Consider the following 12,526-nt stretch of genomic DNA (forward strand, 5'->3'; position numbering starts at 1 on the left):
TTGTAAATCAACTATACTTCAATTTAAAAAAAAAAACACCACACTACCCCTTTTATAATTGGATGGATGGGGAAGTGACAAGTAGGGGTGGAAAGTGATAAAGGCATAGGGGAAGATCAGAAGATAACTTTAGGATATGGCAGACTGAAAAGCTTGGAGAAAGGAAGACAAAGTGATCAGGAGCAATATTTAATGTACAGTTTATAGAATACTGACCACCAGTTTTCTATCCAGAAAGAGAGAAAGAACCAGGCAAACTGGATTCATCAAGAGGGTAGAATCCATTTTGACTACCTACCCTATACCTTTTATGGTGCAAATGGCCAAGGAATTAGAATCTCTGTTCCTAAAGACAACCATAAAATTGTAGGACTGGAAGTTCTTGTGAGTTTACTGTTTCTGTGCCTTTCACATTATTTGGCATAAAAAATTGATTGTTGATTCTTTATGAAGCCATCTTCCTGCTTCTGCATAGGACTTTGAAACACAGAATGAGAGAATCATTTAGCCCTATGGATGACAAAGCACAGAATAACTCTTTAAAGTATCCTCAGTTCTGATTGAAGATAAAAAATCTGAGGTCCAGATAAGTTTAGTGATTCATGAAGGAACGCAAATCTTAAAATCATGAGATCCTGATACTAGAATCCTTTTTCCTTATTCAAGTCTTATGTTCTTTCTACCATCCCAGGCAACCAAATCTCTCTCTATCTTACTCTCTACCTCATTTTTTCCAAAACCCTAAGGAGATAAAAGCTTAACATCTTCCTTTTGAAAGTTTTTTCAGTATCTCAATGGTGAAATAACTGAAAATGTACATGTTACTCTTCAAGATGAAAGAAGCGGCTACGGAGAGACTAAGCAAAACAGAAAAATCAACAACTAATAGACTAAAGGCAAGCATAGCAGGCAGAACTCTTCCCCGACACAGAAACAGTTCTCCCAGTTGTTTTTGTGAAGGGGAGGACTTTAATAATTCCCCAAAGTCACGAGTATATGTTTGCTTGCTCATACGTTTGTGTGCATGTGTGTGCTGAGATGATTCTGGCTGTGAGCAAGGTTGATAACTAACTTCCGGGAAGGAGGGGAATTGTTGATAGCCAGATCTCTGAGTTGAGGGGAGGAAGAAGGGATGTAGGGTGGGAAGATAGAGCAGAGTGGAGATTCACGCAGGCAGATTCTACGTTGGCTGTTGAGCCTTCTTAACAGAGGATCCAAGAAAACATCAAAGAAGGGACCCGGTTGGTTGGGGGAATGGTCATGTGTCAACAGCAACTGGGTTAGACATCTATTCGATGGGGCTTGGAGAAGACCCTAGTTGATTGACGTTCCTGATATAAGCAGTGAGCTGGGTTGGATTGAGTTGAAATGGTTCTGAAATGAGAATGTCTCACATGGACTGGAGTATGGGTGTGTGATGGTCAGAACTAGTGAGGGACTTCTTTTGACCTCATTGAGCAAAACACCTGCCTTCTTCTGGAGACAAAAAGAGAAGTATGACAAAAGTTGCTGTGAAAGTATGTGGAATCGTCACTCTATAATTTCATAACGAGCTCAACTCTTAATGTGCCTTTTACGTGCAGGTTTCCTGCTGTGTAGGATGTTTCCAAAAGATTTTTAACTGCACGCTCACACTGCCCAGTGCTCTTCTTGGCCATCCTGATAGGATGCTAGGCAGAAAAGAATATCCATGTGCATCTATCTGCTCAAGGGTCCAAATGGGGGTGGGCAGTACAAGCTTCCAAAGAAGCATTTGGAATTGGGAATGGGGTTGGGGAGAAGGGGTTGATTTTGGCTATTCCAATGGCTACTGGCTTTTCAGTGGCTAGAGATCAAGGAGGTTAAAATTCCTGAACTAGGCAAGACAGCTCTACTTGAGGAGGAATAGTGTGTCCCAGCCTGCTGGTGGCATTCCAGAAAACTGAAGACCTCGTTTTATACATGAGATCCAGGGTGTTAAGTGCTCTAGAGGCAGGTACAGAGCACCGAGCAGCCCCCTCTAAATACAGCAATGTAACATCCCTGCCCCAAAGTGGCCCCCTCACGGTTGTCCTCTTTGATTCAGAAAATCCCAAGTTGTTTTTATATCCACCTAAGGACGGTGTGATTATAAAGGTACACAGCTGCTATACGCCCCATCATCAGCAAAAGCAAATCTATATTTTCAAACAACTAAACATATAATAACTCACAACTCTGGATGATCATATGATTAGTCTTCCTTTGGCGTCAACGATTAGGAGTGGCTTTACTTTGAAAGTGCCAATCTTTGAAAAGATAAACACCATTGATCTCTCAAGACAGTCATAAATGGTAGGAGAAGAAACAAAGATGGAAGCCTTAGAGTTTTTCAGAAATGAGCCTTTTTCTTCAAGTTCAGAGTAAAATAAAAATAGTGATGCAACTTCCTGATTTTCTGATTCAAGTCGTTTCATGCACTAGTCATTTGGTTTGCCTTCCCAAGCCCAGTTTAATTGAGATGGTGTAGGCAGTGAAAACTGCACCGGTGAAACTACGGTGAAGTTTCACCCTGAGAGACAGGAGCAAAAACAGGAAGGTAAGAGGTTAACCTAATTTCCAGAGACTCGGTGGTTACAATTTCAATCAGGCATCATGAACCCATGGGAGGAAGCCAGTGATCCTCCTCATATATATAGTATTTCTGATTTTGTGGACTCTGTCTTAGGAGCTTTTGCCCTGGCAACACTGGAAGATCACAGCTGTCATTATTTCCAGCCATTCATGGCCTACACTTACTATTTCAGGCCCATCCTGAATTTAGTAACATGACACAGCGGCCTGCAGGCTACAGTCTGGACACCTATCTGATTTCCTCAGGGCTGTGGCTAACCTCCAAACTTTGTTGTTTCTGTTGCTGCCTCCTTACTGCCATGCCCCTGCTATCCAGATAGGTCTCTATTTTCTTGGGGAATTAACGACCAGAAGAGGTCTGTGACCCACCTCTTCCTTTAATTTCACAGATTTCCAGAGCAGGAAGGTACCTTAGGCGTGATCCAATTCAACCCTCTCCTTTTGCAAATGAGAAGGCGGTCAAAGAAATTGCTTGTCCAAGATCACCCAAAGTTGACAGAATTGGGCCCAGAAAGGAACTCTTGACAGTAAAGATTGTTAATAACTGTAGGTTGATCATAGTCACTGCAACTTATGATGATGAAACTGCTGGTTGTCATAGAATTAGTGAATCATTTAGAGTGCAAAACTACTTTTTTTTCCAGTAAGTTTTTAAACTTTGCAATTGCTTTACGTCCAGCTTTTGAACCTCAGCTTTTATATATAAAAGGGTGCCACCAGGGCTTCCCTGGTGGCGCAGTGGGTGAGAGCCCGCCTGCCAATGCAGGGGACACGGGTTCGAGCCCTGGTCTGGGAAGATCCCACATGCCGCGGAGCAACTAGGCCCGGGAGCCACAACTACTGAGCCTGCGCGTCTGGAGCCTGTGCTCCACAACAAGAGAGGCCGCGATAGTGAGAGGCCAGCGCACCGCGATGAAGAGTGGCCCCCGCTCGCTGCAACTAGAGAAAGCCCTCGCACAGAAACGAGGACCCAACACAGCCAAAAGTAAATAACAAAAATTAAAAAAAAAAAAAAAAAAAAAAGGGTGCCACTAAAATCCCCAACGTTCTTCATCACCTCTCTCTGGTCCTTGAGGTTGTGTGTGCATGTGTGTGTGCTCTCTGAGATAAGGCATCTTACAGTTCTGACTCTGAACAACAAAGCTGCTGAAGCTGTTAGAAGCTGCAAGAATACCCACTTCCTACTTTACTGGTGACATATTTTTGCAAAGTTGTTCTCACTCAGCTTCCCCATCTCAAGCAAATTAAGATTTAGAACAATGACTTCAAATTCCTTTTTATGCAATTTCTGCTCTGTCCAGTGAAACCTCTTTCCTAGCAAACACAAAATATTTTTCACCAGTGAATTTGAATTGTAAGTATTATGTTACTCTGCATTTATGTCATGCAGCATTTCCTTCAAAGTTAGTTCCTGAGAACATCGGTCTTACTGAGCTATTTTGAGAGAGGGAGGAAAAAAGAAAGAGGTCTGTAGACAAATATGATTTGGAATTTGCTGCAAATTATATTCTCCATTTGATATTCATAGTGCTTAGTAGTATATTAAGACCTTACACTAAAAAACTAATTTAAATTTGCTTAACCCAGGATTTCCCAAACAGACTTGAATTACTTTTCCCCATAACATTTATAACATCCTGCGGAAATCTCAGTAGATGGGCAATTCTGAGATAACACTAACCTTTCAGTATGTCTCACTGTTCCAAGCACCATATGATAATGAAGTTTTTTTAAGGCTCAAATATCAGAATACAAATTCAGACTCTATAGTCAAAAGGCTCAGGGTTCAATTTTGGCTACATCTCTTACTAGTTGTGTAAGTTTGGGTAAATTACTTAATTTCTGAGCCTCAGTGTCTTCATTGCAAAATGGGGAGAATAAGAATGGATTGTCATATAATATTAGGAGAAAAGAAAGAAATACTGGTAGAATATCCAAATAAAGTAAAAGAACTTGAGCAATACTTGCGTTCTTTTAACTGAACCAAGATTCAAAAAAGTACAGAAGGCCTGTCATTATGTTTCTGATAACAACTGAGGTTAACAATTTTTAATCTCTAAAGAAATATCACTCAGGAATTTATTGTTGGGTGTGGTAAGACAGATCTTTCTTTTTCCTCAGATCTTTTAACATATTGCAATAGTTTTCTAAGGTACCTGATAATTTTCTCAAAATCTTGGGAAATCCCTAAAAAACATATCATCTCACGGAACACACAGAAAATTTGCTAAGTTTAAAAATCTTCCTAGCCCCGGCTCCTAGTGGATTGGGACACAGAGAAGTTTGTAAGTTGTTTCCCATGGAAATGTAGGTTAAATGCTTGTTTCCATACTAGCTAACCAGAGTCTTTTTAGCCCATGCTGATAGCTTTTGTAGGGTGCTTCCTATGTGCCAGGCACATATGTTCTCAAAGCTCTGCTTTTGGAAATATTCCTGTAATTCCTCAAAAACCTCAGAAGGTAGGTAGCATTATTGTACTCATTTGTAGGTGAGGAAACATGCAAATTATTATAACTTGCCCAAAGTCTGACAGCTACTGGTGCGCAGAGCTGGGAATCACACCCACGCAGCCTGGCGCCAGAGCGTGTGCATTTAACCACTGTGCAACCACGTGGTGTGACTGAATGGCAGGGTTGATTTAGATTCCTGTGGGGGAGGAAGAAACTCGGGGCAGAGTAGGAAAAGAGAAAAAAAAAAAAAGATGAGATCTTTTCCATTTCTAGGGGACAGAGAACAGTATGTAGGCTTTAACTTTTCAGTACTTTTTTGTACTTCCCACACCTTGCCACTTCTCCCACTGATACTCTGAGTTACAGAAAAGTCCACTTTGGGGCCCCTGCCAGCTCTCACTTCTCTTCAGACATCTGCACGTGCTCATCTGTCTCCCCACTCTTCCCTCGCTGGCCTGATTGACACTCTTTTCTGAGGGCTCTGCTTGGGTGTCAATTCCAATAGGAAGCCTTCTCCTCTAAGTCTCCAGGAATATTTAAGTCTCACAGCATCTAATCTGTGCTCTCCTTTCCTTAGCATTTGTCAGGGGTAGTTTACGTGCCCACTGACTTGTCCGTGGCTTCTAGTACAAGACAAGCATCAGGAGAGTAGAGACACATCTGTCTCGTCTCTGTTGGATCCCTAGGGTCCTGCACAGTACCTAGGGCATGCTCAGTGCTAAATAACTATTTGCTGCTGTCCACACTGTACCACTACCCAATGATTTACCATGTCCAAAATAATTATCCCTCACCTACAATTTCCTTCTTCCTTGTGCATAAACAGGAAAATTATATCAGAACATTGTGCTGCTGGGATAAAGGAGGAGAAGTACATTTCTACTCAGACTTTGCCACTCCTGTCCTATTCCATTTTCATGTGCCTCATCATTCCTCCTGGGGCCTCCACCGATGTTTAATTGCTATTCCGACCCTCCCATCCTTATGTGTGAGGAGGCAATCCCTTGCAGCAACATTGTGATGAGCGTATGCAGATCGGGTGTTGACTAAGGCTCTTGGGGAAATCCCTATGGTGACACTGACCAGTCCCAGGAAAACTATGTGGCCAGAACTCTCAACACCACCACTGTTATCTGGCAAGGTATTCTGGCCATTTAGGGGCAGAACACTTGAGGGCTGGAAACAGAGATGCTATAGCAACAGATGCTATTGCTGCTGCTGTCTCCGTGAAGTGGTACATGGTGGTAGGTGTTACCCACTGAATGCTGGTCTCGTTAAAACTGAGTACAGTAGAGGCAGAAGGTAGCTCGGGAGTACACCATTTACTTTTTACCTCTCCTGCCTCTACTCTAATTATGTTACAATTATGTGTAATAAACCCTTTTACTGAAGCTGTCTTATAAACCAGGCTATATTATTCCATGGTTCCAAATTTCAGTAGTTATCTCATCAGTATAAATCTAAGAGATTACATAGGTGATTATTTTTCTACATATTTTTGGGACAGAATTTTAAATACTGCCTTGCTCAGTTACTCATTCAATCAACCAATGCTTGCCGAGCACATAGTGCAAAAGCATTTTGCTGGTATGGGGGGACTTGAGATTGAGCAGGGCATGGTTCTTGCTTTCATGGAACTCACAGTTTTCAAGAGTTTAGGTACAGAAATAACCAGCACCATATAACATGTAATTGGTGTGATATTGTTGGTGATATTAATTCAGTTTTGGAGATGTAGCTGAGGCACCAGGAGGTCATTAGATGAGTGTTGTTCAGTAGAATGTTCTGGGATGATGGAAATGTTTAATATCTGTGCTGTCTTATACTATAGCCACTGGCCATAGGTGGCTACTGAGCATTTAAAATGTGGCTAGTGCAACTGAGGAACTGAATTTTAAATTTATTTGATTAATTTAAATTTAAAAAGCTCCCTGTGGCTAGTGGCTACTATATTGGACAGGACAAACCTAGATAACAGTCTATCAGACAAGTGGGAATGTAAACACTCAGAAGAGCATTGGGTCCCAAGAAACAGGCTGAAGTGTCAACAATGTAGAGAGAGAACTGAAGTTCCTATGAGTTCCAGACCCTTGTAATTATCTGCCTATGTGACGTCTCAAAGACTCCTCTAATTGAACATGTACAATATAAAGACCGTGGTCTTCTCACATAGTTAATCCATCATTTCCTAGTCTAGATATCTCTCAGATTCACTCTCCTTTGTGATCTCTACTGCCACCTCTGTAGTCCAAGCTCTTGCCTAGATTACTGCAATGGTCTCCTACTTCTTTATACTTCTCCTAGAACAATCCTTCCCAAACATCAAATCTAACCAAGTCACCTCATATTTAAGCGAAAGTCCTAAGTCTTTAACATGGCCTATAAAGTCTGACCTCTGTCTACCTCCCTGGTCCCATCTTTTACTGCTTTCATTTCTTTCTTTTTTTTTTTTTTTTTTGCATTCTTTTTTGGATCTTTTAATAAAGAATAAAGCATACAAAATATTTTAAAATAGCATCATTCTCACATTAAAAATAATAGTTTCTTTATTTTGATATTTTTGCCTTTTTAAAAAGGAGTAGCCAAAAAACTTAACATTTAGCTACTAGCTGTTTTACACACTTAGGAGCATGTGTCAGAAATCTTTTTTTTTTAATTTTATTTTTTTAAAGTTTGAAGTTTTATTTATTGTGGTAAAATACATATAAAATTTACCATTTTAACCATTTTTTTCCTCCTTTTTAAATTGAATTATAGTTGATTTACAATGTTGTATTAGTTTCAGGAGTTCAGCACAGTGATTCAGTTATACATATGTATATATCTATTCTTTTTCAGATTCTTTTCCCTTGTATGTTATTATAAAATATTGAATAAAGTTCCTTGTGCTATACAGTAGGTCCTTCTCATTTACCTTTTTATTGCTCATTAAACAACGCTGGTGTGCATGGAGAGCAGGTGGCATGTACAGATGCCATTAATGTGTGTGTGTGTGTGTTTGCGTGGGTGTGTGTGGTCAAATATTATCTACCACTGCCATTTGGTTTCACTAAAATTTGAGGAAGCTCCAAGAGGCACTGTGCAGGTGGCTCTAACCAAGAAAAACAGATGCTTTTATTTAGGCCTGAGGTCTATCTCTGTTTTTAAAAAGCTTTAATTAAATAGAAGGCTTTCAAAGAGACTCAGGTCATATACATCCTTTTTACTAGGTTAGTTTGAACTGTGCAGGTACAACGTGGGAAAAGTGAGCTTATTTTAGCATGATCATATCCCTTGCTAACTGGTTCATCACAGACCCAAATCAGGGTGAAAACAAGGAGCCAAAATTTAAGATCCTTGAAGGTCAGAGTACTTAGCATGTGGGGGATGTGAAACGTTTGGTAAAATAAAGTACCCATCTGGAGATAGAGGAGTAGGAGAAGGCTTTCTTCACAACACTTTCTCTATAATAGTTGGCACCTCAGTCCGACATACTTTCGTGCTATTGTTTCTTTCCTGTTTGTTGTTGTTATTATTAATTTTTTTAGGTGTTTCAGGAAAATTTCATTATCCTCAAAAGTTGTTCAGGGCAGAACTGTCTTCTTAGGCAAAAGGAAATAAGTGTAGACAGGCCTAGCTCTAAGCAAAACTGAGTTGACAAAGTTCATCTTCAAAGGCACCCATGTCCCCTATTTGTAAATATTGGTATTTTTTTTTTGACTCCCCTTTCAGATGTTAAATATGGAATAACTTTTTTCCTGCCTCTTTGTTTCGTACTCTCAAACAGTATTTTTTTTTAACAATTTTTTTTTTTTACTAGCAGCCTTTTATTTATTTATTTTAAATTTTATTTATTTATTTATTTATTTATTTATTTATTTATTTTTGGCTGTGCTGGGTCTTCGGTTCGTGCGAGGGCTTTCTCTAGTTGCGGCAAGTGGGGGCCACTCTTCATCGCGGTGCGGGGACCGCTCTTCATCGCGGTGCGCGGGCCTTTCACTATCGCGGCCCCTCCCGTTGCGGGGCACAGGCTCCAGACGCGCAGGCTCAGCAGCTGTGGCTCACGGGCCCAGCTGCTCCGTGGCATGTGGGATCTTCCCAGACCAGGGCTCGAACCCGTGTCTCCTGCATTAGCAGGCAGATTCTCAACCACTGCGCCACCAGGGAAGCCCTAAATATTGGTATTTGTTTCTCCTTTTAGGTACTCTCAAACTCTGGTCCAGGAAGGAAAGGGGTTGGTTTGGTTTAGTCACAACCAAAACCAAGCATAATCTATGCATTTGACCTGTTTGGACGTATCCTAAGAGCACTTAGCTCTTTTAGGAAGATTGTCTGGAATTCCTAGCATGATGGGAGAATGAATGTTATCCAGCAGCCTCCTCTGATTCTACACAAGCTAACTGTCAAATGCCAGCTCTCACAGCACTTCAGGCCAGTGTCTATGACAAGGCTGTGCGGAATGGTTCAGGCCAACTGCCTGGTTTACCAGTTGTCCTTTTCCTTGATATCTCTACCTTTCCATTTCTACTCAGTCCAGGGCTTCCCTAAGGAACATGAGTTTCTAGCACTGCTCAAAACAAGATATTATTTACTTTATAACACCCAAAAATTATTTGACAGTTAAAGAAGGGCTGATCTGAGTTAAAATTTTTCCATTGTCAACGTGCACAAGCATCTCCATGGCAGTTATTAAAAAATGGAGATACCTTGGCCCCAAAGCCAGAAGTTCTCATTCAGAAAGGTGGCTATGGTGGTGGTAGAATTGAGGGGATGCAGTGATTTTAAGTTTTGTAAAGTGCCTAAGCCCATTCTGATGTAGATGGTCAACAGGCCACACTGGGAGAAACATTGCCTTGAGAAACAATGGGTAAAAAGGAAATTTTATAACAGTTGTCAGGTGAGATATTTTGAGATGATGAAAATTTACTTCACCTAATGGCAGACCCAGTCCTATTTAGCAACTTAGAAGAAAATCCAATTTTCAATTATTAGAGAAAACAGAAAAATGTATTATAAATTGATTTGTTAGGCTAATTTTTTGCCCATATCAGAAAATGTGATTATAATATTCATAAAACTATCTAAAGCAGATAGTTGCCAAAGTTATGAGGTAAATTATAATTTAACAAATTGATCAATGAAGTCTAAAACATTTTGTGTTGCTGTATGTGGAACAGAATAACAAAAGTTAAAATAATAAACAATTCAAGTATTTTAACCAAAAGAAAGTTTGATGAGTTTTCTTCTACAAGGAAGGTATACTTATCTTAATAAAATCAGTGATGTTGCTGCCTGTTTAAATTATTTTAAATTACTAAAAGGTGAAAATTTGAAAACAAAAGTTAAATGGGTTATTTTGGTGAGTTTGAATGTGAAAATCCTAAACTATTGGGTAGTATAATTAAGTCAAATCTCTCTTTTTTCTCTTCACTCACAGACTACAAAAAATTCCAAGAAAATTCCCAAAGAATTTTCACATTGGGTGATAAGTCCATTTGAAGGAAAGACATTTCATATTTGCAGAGTATGCTATCAAATGTGCTACTGCTACTGCAAACTGGGCTTTCACTTAAATATTCTTTGTTGAATCAAGATGCTGAAGTAACTCCCATCAGTTCGCTGCTGTGACTTAAAAAAAAACTCTTCAGTAATTGCGTATATTTTTTGATAGTTCACCTTTCGCCCCGAGATTTATTTAATAGTGTTATAGAGAGATACTTGTTGAATATATGTTTTGAGTTAGTGTTCATTTTAAAGTGAGAGATGATGCACAACCTATTCTGACCTATAGACCTATAAAATCTTACAGAAATTATATCGATTTTACTTATCAAAGATTAATTAATCTCTATCCCATCGATATCTTTCAACATGAATTTATATTATTTTCCCCTCAATTAAATGGAAAGCACTTTAAGTAAAAACAATTTTGCCCCAGCTTTAGTTAATCTTGATTCCAGCTCATGTGCTGTTAGCATTTATGCCTTAAGTCTGGAATTTAAGTAAAAATCTTTTTTGGAGAGTATGTAATTTTTAAAATTCCAAATAATGAACTATGTTTCCCTTTAAGGCACTCAAACACATTTCTCAAAGTTCTTTCTTTAGATCTTACAAATCCTTGTAAATAGGGAAGAGTAGTCAGTATATACAAACATTGTTTTTCTTGTAACATAATTCAAGAAGTGAAAAACCCACATAAAGAACTATCTTCTTTAGGATGGTTGTCATTTATTATGACCAGGTGCAAAGTCTACATTGACACATACATACTATCAATACATGAGGATGGTTGAATTTTTCACTGTTTTTTACATTGTGTAAATCCAAACTTTAGATGATTCATTTACGATAACCCATTAAGTACTTTTCCTGATATTGATGCTTTTCAACAGTTATATGCCTTACTAATGTTTTCCCCCTTAGATATATGATTAAAAGTTCCCAGTCAAGATGGCCGGTTGACTACATGCCATAGCAAGCTCTGCTCACCCCAGATCTCTAGAAATGATGGAAAAGATAATTAATGAAAACAAGCAAGCAAACAAACAAACAAATGATAAACATACTGGAAAACAAGAAAGTAAATCCACAATGGACCAGAAGCCATGAGGAATCCCTAAAAAACAGATTTGAAGAGAGATCTGTTGAAAGAAGAAACAGAAGCCCAACCAGAGCACACGAGAGAGTGGGACCCCACCCAGAGTGCTCTGCACTCAAAAGACAGAGAATGCAGGGGACAGGAAGGGGCTTTGGGGGAGTACTTGGAGGGGAAGAAGCAGTATAGATATGGCCAGGAATCAAGGGAGCAATGACTGAGCCCTTGGGTGGGCGAAGTGGAGCAGAACTCCGGGGGCTGCAATGCCCAGGAGGCAGGGTCTGTCCTGGGGAAGACTAGCCATCAAGGCCCTACCCCTCAGCGCTCAGCCACTCCTTCACTCCACTGAACTCTGTCTCCCCCAGAGCTGGCTGCACAAACAGAAACGGCAAACAGTCTAACTGCATCACCACTACCAACCTGCACACAAACAAAGAACCTCCAAAATTCAAGAAAAGCCAGCGCCAAGAAAGGAGAACTCTGTAGTGAACAAATAGTAGAACTCGCACCTAAGGAGACAGTAATACCGCAAGAGGGGTGCAAGGCGATGCTGTATCTCAGAGGACCAAGTTGATGCTGTGATAATGAAAATCTTGTATGTTGTGTTGAAACAAAATAAACTATGATTTAAAGTCTGCAACAATTGGATGATGTTCTTACTAGTACTGATTGACACCTGAGGCGACTTCTGATGACCGCCATCTATTACTCATGTTTTTTTCAATGAGGTCTTATTTTGAACATTATCTCCGTTTCCCCTTTAATAAATGTAATTAAATTACTGCTAATGGTTTGAGTTTTCAGGATACACCAGGAACTTTAAAAGTACATTATATACATTTTCATTTAATCCTCACAATAATCCAATGACAGAATTGATTTCTTATTTCCGTTAACAGATGAGAAAACC

General features: G+C 39.7%; 1 protein-coding gene across 3 annotated transcripts in view; it reads right to left on the reverse strand.

Annotated features, from left to right (window-relative positions):
* Positions 1-12,526, reverse strand: part of FYB1 (FYN binding protein 1) — a 170,837-nt gene that overhangs the window by 69,788 nt on the left and 88,523 nt on the right. The gene's annotated exons all lie outside the window — the stretch shown is intronic.

Source organism: Balaenoptera acutorostrata, chromosome 2 (genome assembly GCF_949987535.1).
Source record: "Balaenoptera acutorostrata chromosome 2, mBalAcu1.1, whole genome shotgun sequence".
Taxonomy (NCBI): Eukaryota; Metazoa; Chordata; class Mammalia; order Artiodactyla; family Balaenopteridae; genus Balaenoptera; species Balaenoptera acutorostrata.